At 49.8% G+C, this 17,243-nt stretch overlaps 1 protein-coding gene across 8 annotated transcripts in view; it reads right to left on the bottom strand.

Annotated features, from left to right (window-relative positions):
- Window positions 1–12,797: 12,797 nt before the first annotated feature.
- Window positions 12,798–17,243, bottom strand: part of MICU3 (mitochondrial calcium uptake family member 3) — an 84,089-nt gene continuing 79,643 nt past the window's right edge. For 7 of the 8 annotated variants that reach the window (XM_027853655.1, XM_027853659.1, XM_027853658.1 and 4 more), the window contains one exon: window positions 12,798–14,625. The gene's annotated coding sequence lies outside the window, so the exon portion shown is untranslated. Of the gene's footprint in view, window positions 14,796–17,243 lie in introns of all 8 variants that reach the window. The other variant, XM_027853654.1, reaches the window with a different exon arrangement.

Below are 17,243 nucleotides of genomic sequence, written 5' to 3'. Positions count from 1 at the left end.
GAGAGAGAGAGAGAGAGAGAGAGAGAGAGAGAGAGAGAGAGAGAGAGGAGAGAGAGTGCGAGTGAGTGCTCCAGCATCCAGCACATAGCAGATAGTTGGATACAGATGGTTGGATAACTGAAGTCTTCTCTCTATTACTACTATATCATGCCTCTGTGGCATGGGATCTACTTCTCCAAATACCTCATCATTTTTTCTTTCTGTCCAGGTAATCTGTAGCATATTCCAATGACAAAGGCTTTTTTGTTTCTCCCACCATTGACCTACAACCAAATAATCTCCATCATGTTCCTCCTGCCCCTAGTTCCTGGATTTCTTCACATGAAAAACTTCACATTTCTTCACTTTTTTATTTTATGATGCTCTGCTAAGACCTTTTTACACACACTATTTCCTTTGAATAAAATATACTCATAGCCCAGCCTTGAGTTTCATCCAACTGTCTCAGTGATTCCTATAAGGTCCTATTTTCTCCCTGTGTTAGAACCTCTAGTGCCTTTTGCATGTTGTCCAGACTTTAGGAATTTGTGTGTAAACATTTAAGATTTTGACTTTTACTATTAGATAGTTTCTTGGGTTTTGTCCTCTGTGAACCGGCAGGTATCCCACTCTTTAGTCTTCTTCCTTCATTGCAGCCACTGTCCATGGTATATGGGTCAGGGACTATATACATGCAGGCAGTCTTCCTTCCCCCATTCATTTTGGTTTAAGGCTGATTTTACTAGATTTGAAAGAAATCTGGCAAAAACATTTTGACCAGCTTTTGTGATGTGTATTTAATCTCTGGTCAGGAATCTGTCATTACTTTATTTTAAGCCATGGAACAGAAATCTAAATTCCATTTTCAGACCCCACCTTCTTCCAGCTGTTTACTTCCTAAACTAAATTTTCTTTTCAGCAGCCTCTGCCTTTTTTAATGGGCAGCAGTGAGGAAAATGCAGGCAGCTAGGTGGTGCAGTGGAGAGAATATTGGGCCTGGAGTCAGGAAGATACATCTTCCTGAGTTCAAATCTGTCCTCAGACACTTACTAAATGTGTGACCCTGGGCAAGTCACTTAGCCCTGTTTGTTTCAGTTCCTCATCTATCAAATGAAGGAAATGGCAAACCACTCCAGTATCTTTGTCAAGAAAGCCCCAAATGGACTCACAAAGAGCCAGAGATGACTGAAAAATGAGTGAGCAATAAGAAGTGAGGAAAACACAACCTGTGGTCTTCGGTTTTCTGCCCAAAACTTTGTAATTGTTAGCAATAGGTTATAGGTGTCACCTGTACCCACATAAATCACCAGAAGTATGCAGTTCTCATTGGTTTTGATAAATCTTGGGAGAATTTCTGTTCCATCTTGGATACATGTCCTGGGTTTCCTGGGATGGCAATAGCTGTCTCCATGGTTGTTATCAGGTTGATAAATAGCTGCCTTGGAGCCCCTGAGCTAGCTAGCACTCCCCTTCTCTTCTTCCTCTAGCCTTTACACAATGATCTCTCCTGACAGCTTCTGTGACTTTCCTCAGTCACTCTTGAGAGGCTGATCAGCTTCCCCCTTTACAGAGCAAACAGTTCCATGCTCTTCAGAAATAGCCTCAAATCTATTCTTAGGCTCAAATTGTACATCTGTCCTTCCTTTTCTTCATGCTTCCACTACTCATCAGCCCCATGGGGGTCATCTTCATTCCTCCCCTGCCCCAGATCCCCCTTTTCCCATTGAAGCCTCATGTCTGTTTCCTTTAGCACCATTCATCCTCCCTAACAAACTGTAGTCTGAAGATGCTCAGCCTAGCTTGGGACATATGTAACAGTAACTCAAGTCCTCCTCCAAGGTGGTTTGCAACATTTGCATCAGTGAAAAATTGTAGCAGAATTAAATGTCACACCCTCAGGGCAGATCATTGCTTCAGTTCTCCTGCTGGTGTCATCAATTGGTTTTACCTTTTCTTTGTTCTACTGTTTTTTTTAAAACCTCTCCTGCCAGATCTTGTCAACTGCCTTCCCATTCCTGTTGAATGTTCCCCTTCAACTTATTCTCCTTAAGCTTCTTTCATCCTTTTACATTCTGATCATGCTTTTATTTATTTATTTATTTATTTTAGCCCAGAAGTTGCAACTGAATCAATATCTGAGCCTAGAGATTGTTCTCTTTCAAATTTTCCTCATTTTCTCCAAATTTTCTCCTCCCCACATTTAACCTCTGACCTACTTCACCAGGTGAAATCCCTTCAAGTCATCTATGCAATATCTTTCTCCTTTTTATTCCTATGGAAACTTCTCTTTCCTTCTGACCTTTCTCCCATGGAAACCTGAGCTAGGATGTTGAGGCTGAGAAGCTGGGTCTGCAGAAGGATGGCAAGAGTGAAGTTTGGATGAGGGGTGGGGTTCAGAGAAAAATCACATCAACAATGAAAGTCCATGGGTTCTTTTTTAAAAAATGCCTAGATGTCACACAGTTGAGAATGTTGAAAAAGCAACTGTAAGTGTAAGAGACAATAGAGCTTGATGTTGAGATTAGGAAGCTGCCATCTGTATAGAGATGACAGAAGAATTCATGGGCAGTGATGAGGTCACCAAGTGAGAGGGTATAGAGAGAGAAAAGAAGAGGGTGCAGAATGGAGCCCCAGGGAACATTGACGGGGTGGGTTTGCATCAAAGGCACATAGGGCTGGAATCTCCCCCGCTACCATGATTCTAGATAGCGGGCAGCTATTATCTTTTTTAGCGCCTCACCTGGCTTACCCTCTCACATGTCATTAGGAGCCTTTTTATGAAAAAACAACAACAACAACGATGAAATGGGAAAGTTTGCAAAATGATTTACAAAGATTATCTCATCCCGTCCTCCCCCAAATCTGGGAGGTAGTGGCTTTATTACCCCCCATTTTACAGTTGAGGACACTGAGGCAGATAGAAATTAGAAGACTTGCCTAGGGTCTCACAGCTAATAAGTATCTGATGCAAGATTTGAACTCGTACCTTCCTGACTCCAGGTCCAGCCCTCTGTCTGTTGCACCTGCTAGCTGCTTTATATATGAAATGCTCTTACTCAGAGACCTGCACATACTGGGGGCTAAAGAGTTCATTAGGCGGTATGGAGTTGGACTCAGCTGTGCTATTAGGGATTCAGTGACTCCCCAAGTATGCTGAGAGCCAGGTTTTGCCTGTAAGAGAGAGATTTTTTCCTCAAGCTGGGCTATCTAAGAGAACAGTCTAGACTGAAATCTGGGGCCTTTCATTACTCACCTTCCACCCCCACCTCCACTGCCCTTCATGTCCTTTTGTGGGTTGTGTCCCCTATTAGAAGGTAAGCCCCTTGAGGGCAGGCACTCTTTTTTTTTTTTGCTTGTGTTTGTATTCCCAGAGCCTGGCCTAGAGTAACCCTTATAAATTCTTCTTGACTTGGCTTGCTTCTTTCTTGGAGAATTTATGCACCATTAATAGCAATGACTAGATAGCAACCTGTAGTTTTAGGAGAGAAATCCTCATAGGGATTCATTTTTTTTTTTTTGCAGGATATTGTTCCAAATCAGCTATGTATCAAATGGAGGTTTTAAATTAGAAAATATATTTTAGTTTGCAACTGCAAATTGGGGAGTGGTTATTTTCCCGAAGGTGGACAAATGCCAATGACTATTTGGGATTCCAAAATTATCCAGAGTGCTTGCCAGTTGGGGATGTTTTTGCCCTGAAACATTCTTTGTGATTTTAAGAGCCAGAAAAGCAGTGTGCTGGGGAATGGGGTGTGCTGCATGACTCAGTCGGCAGGATGGACAGTGCCAGACAAGAATGTTCATGGAGTAAGTCTTGGCCAAGATTTCAGGAGATCTAAGGATCTAAAGAAACAGACTCCGTCTTTCTCACCTTTAACTTGACATCAGGTACATAGGAGACTCTGATTTTAGAACTGTAGTCAGTCATCAAAATTTTATTAAACACCTACTGTGCCAGGCACTGTGCTGAGTGCTGGGGATGCGGAGAAAGGCAAAAGCCAGTCCCTCCCCTTGAGGAGCTCAGAGTTGGAGAGGATAAAATTCCTTTGCTAAAATCCCATTTTATTGCCTTTCCATAGGGTTCAAATGCTGCCCCAATGGAAAACCAACCCTACCAGGTCCTAAGAAAAGCTTCAAATATGATGGAAAGAACACTGACTTTTGAATCAGAGGATCTGGGTCCAAATCCCGCCTGTGTGACTAAATGCTCTGGGCCTCAGTTTCCCCACTTATAAAATGAGGGGTAGGCATCTGGGGTCTCTTCCAGCTCTAGAGCGATGATGATGGGCCTGGGGAAGTCTCCTGCCTCCCTTACCACTGTACATCATGATGCTGATGTAATGTGGGTGGACCCATCGCCCACGATCTCAGCCTGGGAGCTCAGCAGCTTCCGCAGCCACTGGGTGGGTGGGTGGGGAATGTACTGGGTTCTTGGCTCTATCAACCCAGGGATTTACCTTGTGTGACCCTCACTTTGCTTCCTGGCTAGGTTGCCATGGAGACTTAGTCTCTGGGAAGTGACTATGGCAACGGAGCCGCCATCTATGTCTGAGCTCCGGAAGGCCCATGACACTGCACTGGAGAGGATGCCCCCAGAGGGGAAGGGGAGGCAGGAGAGATGGTTGGAATGTGGGGGCTCAGCACCCCAGGGTGAGTCCAGTCTGTGTAAGGCCCAGAGCTGGTCCTGGGCAGCATGTGGGGTCATCTCAGAATCACGGAATATGAGAGGTGGAAGAGAAGTATGAAGTGCCTATGATGTGCCGGCCGGTGTGGCGTCCCACGCCTGGTCAGCTTAGCTGGAGGACATTCCAGGCCAGAGAGCCTCCCTTCTCCTTTCCTGGAGCCTCATTCAGCCCTGCCACAGCTCTCACAGTCCCAATTTCTCCTGGCTCAAGCTGCAATGTGAATTGGTGAGGGAGGCAAAGGGCTAGAGTAGCTCTGAGCCAGAGGACTTGGGCTCAAATCCCACTGCTGCTGCTACCCATGTATCTTGGGGCAAACCACTTCCCCTCCCTGGGCCTCAGCTTCCTAAACTGCAAAATGAGGGGGTTTGTCTAGTTGGGCTCTAAGGACCCTGCTGGCTCTGAGAGCCCTGAAAGGGTGTGTGTGTGTGTGTGTGTGTGTGCCCACGCATGCGCGGGTGCCCTGAGATCTTATCTGTGAAAATGTGCCGTACTTGTAAGGTGCCGTGGCAGGAGGAGGCAGGAGGAGGCAGGCCGCTCACTGTGGCACCTCCTCACAGCCTGCCCTTTGCCCTTTGTTTTGGAACTCTCACTTTTTCTTTTCTGAGGGCTCCATAAAGGGCAGCCCCCCCAACTACTTCTAACCCTGTCAGTGGGGTCTGCTCTATCCTCTGTCCTTTGTCCTCTGTCCTATCGCCCTCTCATCCCCACACTCTAACCCGATCCCTTCCATCGGCTGGGCCCCACCTCAGCCCGGCTACTCTACAAGGGAGTTAGGGCAACAGACCAAGGACTCAGGGTGCAGGGGACTTTGGAATCACCTTGTCTAATACCTTCATTTCACAGATGGGGAAGCTGAGGCAGAGGGCCTCATCATCCAAGGATCAGAGCCAGTAAATGGCATCCAGGACTTCAGACTTCCGGTCCAGACCTCTCTGAGCATGGCCCATCTCCTGCATCCCCTCCGGGGCAACACTTTCAATGATGCAGTTTGAAAATACTTAGGGGCAAGAACATCGTTTTTTTTCACTGAATAGTTGTATTATTCATGTATGAAAACTGTACTTTTAGAATAAATCTAGTGGTTTTTTTTTTGCCCATAAGAAAAAATATGAACACACAACTCTTGACCCCTGCCAAGTACAACCACACCTTGTATGTATGAGCTCACCAGCAGCTACACAGGGCTGACTCCGAAGGCCTTCTCTGCCTTTCTTTGTTATTTGCCCCATTTCCCCCAGGCCTTCCTTAGATTGGGCCTCCCCTCCCCCCAGCCCTCCTGCCTCTCCCTGCCCTCTGGGCAGTGGCCTCCTCTCTGGCCTTCCCCAGACGGCCAGGTCTGACCACATCACTCAAGGAGCATCAGCGGTTTCCTAGGGTGGCCTCTGCAGGGAGATGCCAGCCCTTCACTATTGCCACCCTTTCACAAACTGCTCTGGTTGCGATGACCCATTGTCCATTCCTCACACATGGCCCTCCATCTCCCACCCCCCTGCCTTTATACAGGCTGTCCCCCATGCCAGGAGTGCCTGCTTTTCTCTCCTTTGCTTCTTGGAAAGCCTCGATCCACTCAAGGCTCAGCTCAGGGGCTGATAGACGCTCCCTCTAGAAGCTGATCCTATCTCCCGGGCTTTAGTGACCCCTCCCCAAAATCATTCTGCAGGGCACCAGGCCCGGAGTCAGGAGGATCTGAGTTTAAATCCTGCCTCAGACACTTACGAGCTGTGTGACTGAGCAAATCACGTAACCTCTGCCTGCCTCAGTTTCCTCAACTGTAAAAAGGGAATAATCATAGCATGTCTCTCCCGGGGTTGTTGAGGATCCAGCCAGATAAATGCTAAGCAGGTTGCCCGGCACATAGTACAAGTTCAATAAATGCTTGTGTTCTTGGCATCTCTCTTGGGTGGAAGCTCCTTAAGGTGAGGGCTGTCTGTCTGTGGCTCCCTCATGTCCAGGCCGGGCCCTTTGCCAACACTCGGGCAATTTGGCTTGTCCCCTGCTCAGCTGATGCCTGATGGTGGAGCAGGGGCCTGGGCTCTATTTCCAAGGCTGGGCCCATGGAGCCGAGCGCTGGGAGGCCCTACTGGGCAGGTAAGACTTCAGGCCCAGGCCTGGTGGCTGTCACCGCACAGTGCTGGGCACATAGTAGGTGCTTAATCAAGGCTTATTGACTGACTGACTGACTGACTGACTAAATGCATCAGCAGCTCTTAGACTTGTGTTAACTCCAGTAGCTTTTCTTTAGTAGATGTTTTTCAGCTTAAACTTTTACCTCTTAGAAGCCGTGGAATGGATGCTTCAGGAATGGTCCCCCCAAGTCCTTCCCCTCCACCCCTCCTCCCACCTCACCCCCTGACTCCTCCTGGCTTAGCCTCAGCCCCCTCCCATGTCTGCAGAGAGGACCCAAGAGGGGCCACGTGGGCTGGATACATTAAGAACCTTTCTGTAGTGGCCATCACAACTTACTCATAGCCAGCTGGGGCTTTCTCAGGGACCCTTTTAATCCTAATCATGACTTTAGTCTGAGGTTTCAGTGGTTCCCTCCTCTCAGGGTCAGGGCAGGCAGGGCTGGGACTCAGGGTCCAAGGGGTCGTGCAATCTAGCTCTGGGATGAAGGACTGCCCTCCCCCCAACCTTGGAGTTGTCCAGTCTTTCGCTGCTTCTGATAAAATGCCATCACAGACTATGCCTCCATGCTGAATTTCAAGTCAATGCTGTTCAACACTCATGTACTGAGCCCCTTCTGCTTGCAGAACTGGGCTGTGGGACAGCAACACCTCTGGGAGGGCACAGAGTGTGAGTCTGGCTGGGTGTCTGCATCAGAGAGAACAATAACACACAGTATCTCCTCACCTGAAATGGAATCCAGAGCCAAGGGACGGCTGGGCTCTGAACCTAAAAACTACTGTTTCAGGAGAAGTGGGAGGAAGGGTCATAGGATCTTCAATGTACAGCCAGATGGGACCACCTCCCCCCATTTACAAATGAGAAAACTGAGGTGTGGACAGAGGTGAGGTGACGTTCCCAGGGTCACACAGCTCTAGAGAACATCTGAGGTGGGATTCTGACTCCAAGACCAGCCCCCTGTCCTCCTCACTCCCTCTAGACCTCTGAGGCCAGTGCTTCAGCTAGGCCTTGGGTTGGATGGCCTCTGAAGGCCCTTTCATGCTGGTGGGGAGGTGCAAGGTGTTGAGTGAAGTCCAGTAATGTGTGTATGTGGGTGGGGGGAGATTGCTCCTCAGAAAGAGGACCAGGGGCCAGCATTCCTATCAGGCTTCACATATGTAAATGCGCACACCTGATGTTCACACCATCTTCTGAGGTGGGTGCTCTTGTCATTCCCATTCTATAGATGAGGAGACTGAGGCAGACCAAGGCTAGTTAGTGATGTGTTCAGGGCCCACAGATACTGTGTCTGAGGTAGGATTTGAATTCAGGTCCTGCTATCTACCTAGCTGAACCTTCCTGAAGACGGGGCGTTTGAGTTGGGCTTAAAAGGATGGATAGGATTCAACAAGATGGGGAAAGAGGACATACCAGGCACAGGTGTGAACAAAGGTGTGGAGAGAGGAGATCTCTGGTTTGTGTGGTTGGAGTGTGGAGGGAGTCCAGAGTGAGCAGCCTGGACAGATGGAGGACCACCAGCCTGGGGTCAGCCTTGGAGGCCAGGCAGAGTCATCTGCACGTTACCTGGCGGTAGCACTACGTCACTAGAGATGTGCAGATCCCGGCCCAAAGAAGGTGAGCCGGGCAGTACAACGGAGGATGTATGGGATGGAGGGAGAACAGAGGCAGGAAGACCTCGGCAGAGGCCGCTAGGGGCGCTACATGCACAGAGGGCTGGGCCTGGAGTCAGCGAGCCTTGAGTTCAAATTCAGCCTTAGCCACTTCCTAGCTGTGGGTCCCTGGGCAGATCACTTCCCTCTGTCTACCTCAGTTTCCTCAACTGTAAAATGGGGATCATGATAACACTGACAACCTCGTAGAGTTGTTTTAAAAGTAAAAGGAAGTACTGTTTGCAAACCTTAAGCTCTGTCGAAATACTAGTTATTATTCTCATTATTATAATTCTATACATTTAGTGGGCACAGGAGCACAAGCTTGAGCGTGGCATAGGACCCCACAGGCTACCCTCTCTTTTGGGAGATGACAGCCCACCCTGGGAGCCATGAAGCGACTTGGCCGAGTAGCGAGGAGCTGGAATGGGATCCCGATTCCCAATCCAGACACTGCACTGCCTCCGTTTACCCTCTCTGACAAACGGAATAAAGATTGCACCTGTGCCGTCCCCTCCTCGGCGAGGAAACTTTCCGCCAATGCAGATTGGCGCCTTCTCTGCAACGAGGAGCCTTAGAGCTAGGCTAAGGGGTTTGCCCAGTGTCACAGCCTGTATTTGTCAAGGCAGGACTTGAACCCAGGTCTGCTTGAGTCCAAGGCTGGCTCGCCATCTACTCTGCCGCCCTGCCTCGCATCCTGTGCTCCACGCATTCGGAAAAGTTCATCGTCCTTCCTGGGGAGATGTCCTATTCTTTTTTTTTTTTTTTTTTCATCACAAGCATCTAATATTCTGCGTCGGTTATTTTTGCAAAATGCAGATTCATAACAGCGGCTCCTTCCCTGGAGGGTGGTGAGGATCACCAGATAATTTGGTCCAAAAGCATTTTATGAACTTCAAAAGGCCAGAGACATGTCCTCGATGCTCATCATTTCCCTTCCTGGAACGCCCTGCCCTCGTCCCCTTCCTTCAAAGTTCTGCCCTGGGTGTCGCTATGCTAATGGTCACGCCCTTACACCCTCCCCTGGCCGTCGGCTGTGATAGCCATTACGAGTGGTCTCCAGCTTCTGGGGCGAGATCATTACTGAGCACCGAGCTGAGGGCTGGAAGGGACCATAGAGGTCCCCACTTTACAGAGAAGGAAACTGAGGCCCAGAAAGGAAAGGTTACTTGTCCACAGGGTCAGAGGGGATTCCAAACCAGGTTCTCTGCCGCGGAATTTAGTGGGACTGCCCCGCCCTTGTGGCTGGCTACTGCAGCCCGCCCGGGTGTATAAAGAGAACTTCATTTTCTCCTTCATTCCCTTTGCAACATCAGAAACGTGTTTCCATGGAAATGAGGCTCCTGAACATTGAGTTGAAAAACATTATTTTTTTTTTTGAGAAGAGACTGAAATCGTGGTTAGTCCTGTATTCTTGTAGGAATGCCAGTGCTGTCCCACTCCACGTCACCAAAGCTGTGCTGAGGTGGCCGCTCAAAGCGCCACGTGCTGGGGCTGCCAGGAGGGCGCTCCACCCGCAGGCCTCCACGACTGCCCCTGCTTTCCCTCGGCCACGGGCTTGTTCGGATGCCCCGGGCCACACTTCGTCCCCATATTTAAGTTGGCCTACAGTACTGTCAATATTATCAATCGTGCTGGCCAACAATAGTCCATGCAACTGCCTGAGGTGATCTGCAAGGAGTCATTGGAGCTAAAAGTTCTGAATGGTGTGATGGAAATCGCTCCTGCGGGTGAAAGAAAATGAGAAGGTCACACGTGCTGACTGATGCGTCCTCTCCCTGCTCTCACCTAGAGTCCTCGGCTCCCGGTGAGGCTCCTGGCAGACGCCATCTCCTGCCTGAAGCAGCAGAGTGCGAGGGGTGTGAGCGCAGGCTAGCGGACCTTTGTCTCTGCATCCAGGGCCCTGCCCAGAGCACGCGCTTCAGAGCTGCTCGGAGCTCCGAGTAGGGAAGATCAATTAGCAAAGACTGGCCCTTTCAGGGTACTCCGCTGTCTAGAAAGTCATTCCCCAAGGCATTCTATCTGTATGCAACCCAATGATCAAATAACAGAAGTGACCTTGCACTCACTTTCCCAAGCTTTGCTCCACAAGGCATCCCTAAATCACAATTGGGACAAGGATTATTATTGCCATTTCCTAGAGGACGAAGCTGAGGCTCCTAGTGGTTCTCTGGCTTGTGGAAGGGCACATGCATGGCTAGTGAATGACTGAGCCCAGACTTCCCTCCCCAAGTTCTGATGTGTGTATGCACACAAGTGGTGGCACATCTTCTCTACTGGACCCTTTAGGGCTAGGATCATGCCCTTGTCTTTTTTCCTCTCTATCTCCTGTGCTCAGTATAGTCCTTTGCATTTAGTAGGCGCTTAATAAATGAGGGTTGAGTGGCTCTTGGCAGACATTAGCCAGCATAGAAGATCATAGATCCAAAAACTGGGAATGATGGTGCTAGGTATGGGTTTGCTAGATGAGGAAAGGGTTGAGAGACAGCCTCAGAGCTGGGAATAGGGGTGTGTGTGTGTGTGTGTGTGTGTGTGTGTGTGCGCGTGTGCACGCGCACGCTCGTGCATGTGCGTGTGTGAGCAGGAAGGTGCTGTGGCCATGGGTGATGATACTACAAGAGCCAGGTATCCACTTACAGCCCTGCCCAGGCAGTCCATAAGACCCCAGGCTCAGAGTCAAGTTTAGCTGTTTATGGTAGACAAGGCAGGTCAATGAGAACTGGGAGACCCTAGTGTTCTTAGAGCCAGCCAACCTGAGAGCAGAAAGGCTGGGCAGAAACGCTGGCATCCCTGACTCTGTAGCAACCTTCCTTCTTTGCCTGGGGCCTCCTTACATGTGCCTCTGTCTGTCTCTCCAACTAGGGGGAATTCTTCCCGGGCTTGCACAGGCCTTGGATCTGAAGAGGAGGCAGGTGGGTGGGTACATGTGACAAGAGAGAATGGGGATAAGGAGGCAAAGGCCAGATCCTGCCACTATGCGGGTCAGGCTCATTGTGGGGGACAGTGTCTACATATGGCTGGCTGACTGTTAGATGAAGGCCTGCTGCCTCCCTGGACAATGCTCTGTATAAGCCAGGCCTCCTGGAGGCTGGGCAGAAGCCCAGGCAGGCCTTCACATATTGGAAAGGCTCAAGTCTGGACTCCATACGTGTGGAGGGAGGTTCACCACCAGAAGGTTGACTAACTGGGAGTAAGTGCTTTTTGGGTCCAGTGTCCCATGAAGCCCATCTACCCCAGACTGGAGGGGTCGGTGTTGATGTCAGGGGCTGGAGTATTCCTTTACGCCAGTGAAGCCCCATCTCCTACAAGTCTGAGCAGGCCTTCAAGAGATGTTGAGCAGGACTTTGTGGAGTTATATTTCTGATCTGTACAGTCTCGGACTGCTTCAATAGCCCTTTTCTCCTCATTGCTAAATCTTGTGGGGTTTTTTGCAATGATATTTCACCCTTCCCATTTCAATGTCCTTTGGAAATGAGGCCGTAATAGAAAAGAGTCATATCTGAGTGCCCAACTATGAGCTGAGGGAGGCCCACATGTGTCTAAGACATGACTAATTTTCTTTGAGCTGAGCGGGTAAGAGAGTGTGTACAAAATGGTGAGCAGAGCAAAGCTCTTCCACCCTGACATCGGTGACTGGGACCAGACTGGAAAACATTGGCCCAGTTGCTGGGAAGAGGGTCATTGCCTCGTGCCTTCCTCGTGTCACCACCATGCCAGCGTGTCCGTTAGGACGCTTTGTGCTGGTGGCTTGCTCACCCCCTTCCAGTCAGTGGTCAGTCTTTGAATTGTGTGTCTCCTTCAGTGTGGGTTTGAGTGCTCTACACAGGAAAGAAACTTCATAGGCGCTGCTGGAGTGAATCAATCCGTGGTCATTTATTAAGCACCTACCATGTGCTACACACGGTGGTCACAAGCCCAAAGTCTTGCGAGAGACCAGGCAGATCTTGTTTAGGGTCAGTTCTATGTGGCAAAGAATGTGACTGGCTGGTTGATCACCAGATAAAAATTCTCCATGTAGTCAGCGCAGCCCACAGGGGCTGAGACAACATGAGAAAGAGGTTGACCCCCTGTCCCTCAGGTGGGGACTTGGTGGTCCCATCGCTAGGTTAGGTGCTTGCCCACCAGCCAATGGAACAGACTGGCACCACCCACTGAGGACCTTTCAGGTGCTGAGCTCAGGGAGGCCCCAGAGACGGGGACAGGGACACCAAGAGACCCTCAGCCTCCTGTCTCTAGGGACTGGCCCCAGGGGGCAGCACCAAGGCCTCAGTACTTGACAGTATTGTCTCACTTCTGTCTTTAAAGAGACATAAAAAGGAGCAAATTGAGACAGGAAAGATTTTGAGAGCTCGTACAAGGAGGTGATTCAGAGACGTCACTTCAGACTTTTATTTCATGACGTGACATTGAGAACCCGGGAGTTCTGTCCAACGCGATGCTAGGGTTTGACACGGGGATCTGATGGCAATCTTTCCATGAAGGATTGTATAGAGGCAAGTGTTGCTAGCACACAGAGATACACTGTAATCAGCAGAAGACTAGCCTTTCCTGAGGTTTCTGGCAGGATTTTGCTTATTCACATAGTATATTACACGGCAGTCTTACACACAGACAGACACTCATCTCCTTCCTTGCGGTGAGACATGACAGAGAGCCGATTTCACTGGTGCTTGCTCTGCCTTCTGGGCTGGCTCGGGGGCTGCTGCCGTGGGCCACACTGCCCAAAGGCCAGGCTTTCTCTCGGGCATGGGGCAGAGTAGCCACGGGGTGCCTTACCCAGCATCATGTTTCCCACCAAGAGCTAACACTGGGAACAACTTCATCTAAGTTAAGCTGGACCTAGGGGTACTCACCTCATGTGGAACAGCAGGAGCTTTTCATTCACTCCTTAGGCCTTGAACCAAATTCCCAAATTATATTTTAAATGTGCAAGTGGAACCAAAGCAAGGGGACCCTTACATTTCAGATTTGCCCCTTCCTAGACCAGTGCAGAGGACAGCAAGCTCTGGGTGAGGGAGCTAGCCAAAGTCAGAGCGCCAGCCATTGGTCATCTGGATTGGTGGAAGAAGGGACCACCCTGATAAAATCCTTACAGTTAAAGTGAAGTTAATGGCTAAAAAGTAAAACTGGCATTGCAGATTTTCATCTATGAAAACAACACAAAATCTGGAGAGCTAATCACCCCAGAGCTAAGACAGTATCTCACAGGAGCTTCTTACACAGCATGCAAAGCTTTCAGTGGCATTTTTCTACGGTGATCAAGGGGGAGCATTTCATTAATGAACAGACTTGAAATAATCAATCAAGAAGCATCAAATTCTTTCTTCTGTTTGCAAAGTGAATTTTCATTGTTCTTAAAAGAGATTCACTCTTCTGTCCTTTAAAGGCAGATTGTTTTAAGAATAATAAATCCTACATCTAGATTTTTAGTGGTTACCTAAAAACAACCTTGTTGTGGGCCCTGCTGCAGGCCCTGCTGTTACATGTGGTCCTTTTCCAAGAAAGAATAATTTATTACCAATAAATAGAATGACACAAACATTCTTTCCAACCAAATTGTATTCATTCTAGGCTAACTCTAACCTGAACAGAAATGAGTTCTTTTCATGCAGTCCAGGACAGAAGGACAACCTGCCTCCGGGGGCAGGAGCATGCTGCAGAGGCCCTGACCACTACAAGGGCTCGTTGGAGAGCTAGGATGTCAGGCACACAGGCATGATTGGGAGGTGGGGGGGTGGGGCAGCACAAGGGTTTCTTGTGATTCCCACAACGAGACCCCTTCATGCAGCTCTCTCAAAGTCCACGGTGCATCACAGCTCGTGGCCGAGGCTTATCAGGATAGAACGAGGCTTGACCAGCATGGACCTCAACCCCTGTGTGTGGAGACCTGGGCCCGAGGGACGCGCACCAGCCACCCAAAAGAGTGAGTGCCCTTCCCTGAGACCCCACAGACGCTTCTTCCTTCATTGCCCCCTAGTCCACGAGGCACCTGTTGTTTTCCTTGATGGGCAAATCGCCCGGAAGTAAATAAATAAATAGACAAACACGAAGGACATGCGTCTTCCCCACGCTCCTCAGCCGATCCTCCTTAAACTTCATGTCGCCTCAAGAAGGGAATGGGAAGAAGTGCATGGAGAGCGAGTCAGTGAACCACGGCTGGCAGGCTGGGCATCTCCTGCACTCGGCTCCTGCGGACACAGATTGAGGACAAACAGACCAGGTTGTTCCTGAAGGTTTTCATCTCTCCTCTTCCTATCTCAGCATCTTCTGACTGTGGAACGGTTTCTGCATGCTCTGGCAAGTCTGACCAGGTCACTCAGACAGGGCAATCATCCTCTACGCAGCCCCTGGGGAGTACCTGACCGTGACAACCGCACCATTAAGGGCAGCTTGTGTGCATGACTGGGAACACAAAATTAGAACGAAGAAGCCCCCTCGGGCCCCCAGAGAGGAGCTTCCTTGACCATGTACTAATGATGGCAGCACCTTGGGGCTTATGGAGCAGCCGACCTATGCCGTCTCATCTGATCCCCCAGGGAGGTGCTGTGATTAGCCCCATTTTACAGAGGAGGTCCCTGAGGCTGAGAGAGATCGCAAGACTTGTCTAGGGTCATAGAGTGAATAAGCTTCTGAGGCAGGATTCAAACCCAGGTCTTTATGAATCCCTACCATGTCCCTTATGACCCTTAGCTGCTTCAACAACATCTCCAACAAGGGGTCATTTCTTTTCCACTGATGCCACCACAATCCACTTTTGGGGACTCCTCTTAGCCTGGTTTTTCTTACACAGAGTTCAAGTTCTTGGCCATGTCCTGGGGGACAACCCCTCTTCCCCAGGATGGCCCTTCACATGCGAGGAAGGCTGTCCTCCGCTCCCCTAATTCCTCTTTTCTAGGCTAGACATCTCAGAACCCACCCAGCTGACTTGTGGGATGGAGCCAATCCCTTCTGAGGTACAAAAAGACAAGTCACTGAATGTTGGCACAACCATAGGAGTAAATGCTAGAGCAGCCTGCTAAGGGTCTTTACCCTACAGGAAATAAAGGCCAGCAGGGCTACCTTTCCCTTGGTCTGACCTGCCCGGCCTTCTCTTTGTATGGTGCACCGTGTCCACTCCTTTAACCCTGACAGCTCCTGGGGACAGCATGGGGTCTGTCCCCAAGGATTCCTGCCCTCCTCTGGGTCCTCCCACGTCCTCCCTGACCCTCCCCTTCTGAGATTCTCTTCCTAACCAGTTCGGGCCCTGGCTGTGCTTCCTACCTAACACTGGCACTCCAGCCTGTCTCCCGGTGGCAACGTGGAACATCAGAGTGGCTTTACCGCCTGGCCTGTGTCTGCCAGGGCCTGTGGGGCAATCGTGGCCACTGTCAGTAGTAATCAGAGTGGGCCACAGCACAGAATGACCTGAGGCTCACCAAGTGCTTTCTGGGCAATGACAAAGTCCCCTCCCTCGTAAGCAAGCACACGTGAGATACATATTTGGAAAGCCAGTTCTTTCACAGCTACCCAGGAATGGGGAGGAAAGCCCCCAAGAGCCTGTGAGCAGAAGGTGTGGTTAATTCATTAGGTTCAGATGAGTGTGAGGTACCGTCCACTGACTTTGGGCAATGTCGGGAGCTGGGGCTGCCCCTTCCTCCATCTGGGCAGACCCTGGGCTGGGTGCTGGGCACTGAGAGAGGAGACCCTGCTGCAGCCTCTCCCCCCCAGCCAAGAAAGGCCGCTGAAGGGGGTCCCTGAGGAGCGAGAGTCCCTCAAATAAGGAACAGGGACTCCTGGTTCTGCCAGATCCATCACTGAATAATAATCGTGGGCAAGTGGCTGAGATTAGGATGGCTGAGTGAGGCAGTGGAAGGAGCACTGAGTTAGTCCTGGGTTCAAATCCTGACCATACCCCTGTTAGCTGCATGATCTTGAGCTAACTACTACTAGCATGAGCTAGCTACTCTTAGCCTTAGCTTTCTCCCTGTAACATCAGGACAATATCTGCCCTTTAAGGGCTGGGAAGGGTCCAGCCTGGAAGTGTGAGCGGAATCCTTTGTCAACTAAAACATGCTTCGGAAACATCTAGGATTATTGGCCCGTAAATCTTCCTAGCCAACCTGAGGATAAGAAACATGGTATGGAAAGCATACAGAACTGGCCTTGTGTCCACTTACAAAGGGAGAGCAAACCCCAAACGAATGAGGCCTGAGGCACCAGAACCCTGGGTCACCCTGGACGTCAGTGCTCATGAAACCTGGGTTACATCCTGGGCTCAGTCCCCTGATTAGAAATGTTCAGAAGGATACCCCCAAATCAGGTCAATAAGTATTTATTACAGGCCTCTGTATGGATGACCGCAGGCCTATCACCCAGCCTCCCCGGGCCTCGGTTTCCTCCTCTGGGTGGTCTCTGACATTCCCTCCAGCTCCCAAACTAGGACCTCGTGACTGTATGTGCCAGGGAGGGCATGCAGGGAAAACATCAACATTATGCCTTATGCTGTCTTTGCTCCTTCAGGAAACCGGACTCGTGGATTTTTGAAAGACTTTTTAACAAGAGTAGAAACAAACACAGCTTTCTTGTTTCACACTCAGTCAATCAGACCAGCCCTCTCCAAAGCATTGTGGTGAGCTGGGTCTTAGCCAATGATGCAATGGATGCACCCTGACAGACCAACGTTTAGATATGGAAGCAGCAGCGTCTCTTAGGTGTAGAGACGTCCTGCCAGTTGAATCTCAGCATTTTAAACCCAAAGACGGGACAGCCATCCCATTTCCTCTAGAGACTTCCTTGATTTTCACTTGGGCTGTCCCCTGAATGATCA

Source organism: Vombatus ursinus, unplaced genomic scaffold (genome assembly GCF_900497805.2).
Source record: "Vombatus ursinus unplaced genomic scaffold, bare-nosed wombat genome assembly UNPS02010193.1, whole genome shotgun sequence".
NCBI lineage: Eukaryota > Metazoa > Chordata > Mammalia > Diprotodontia > Vombatidae > Vombatus > Vombatus ursinus.
Note: the sequence above shows the minus strand (reverse complement) of the source record. Positions and strands in the feature narration are given on the sequence as shown.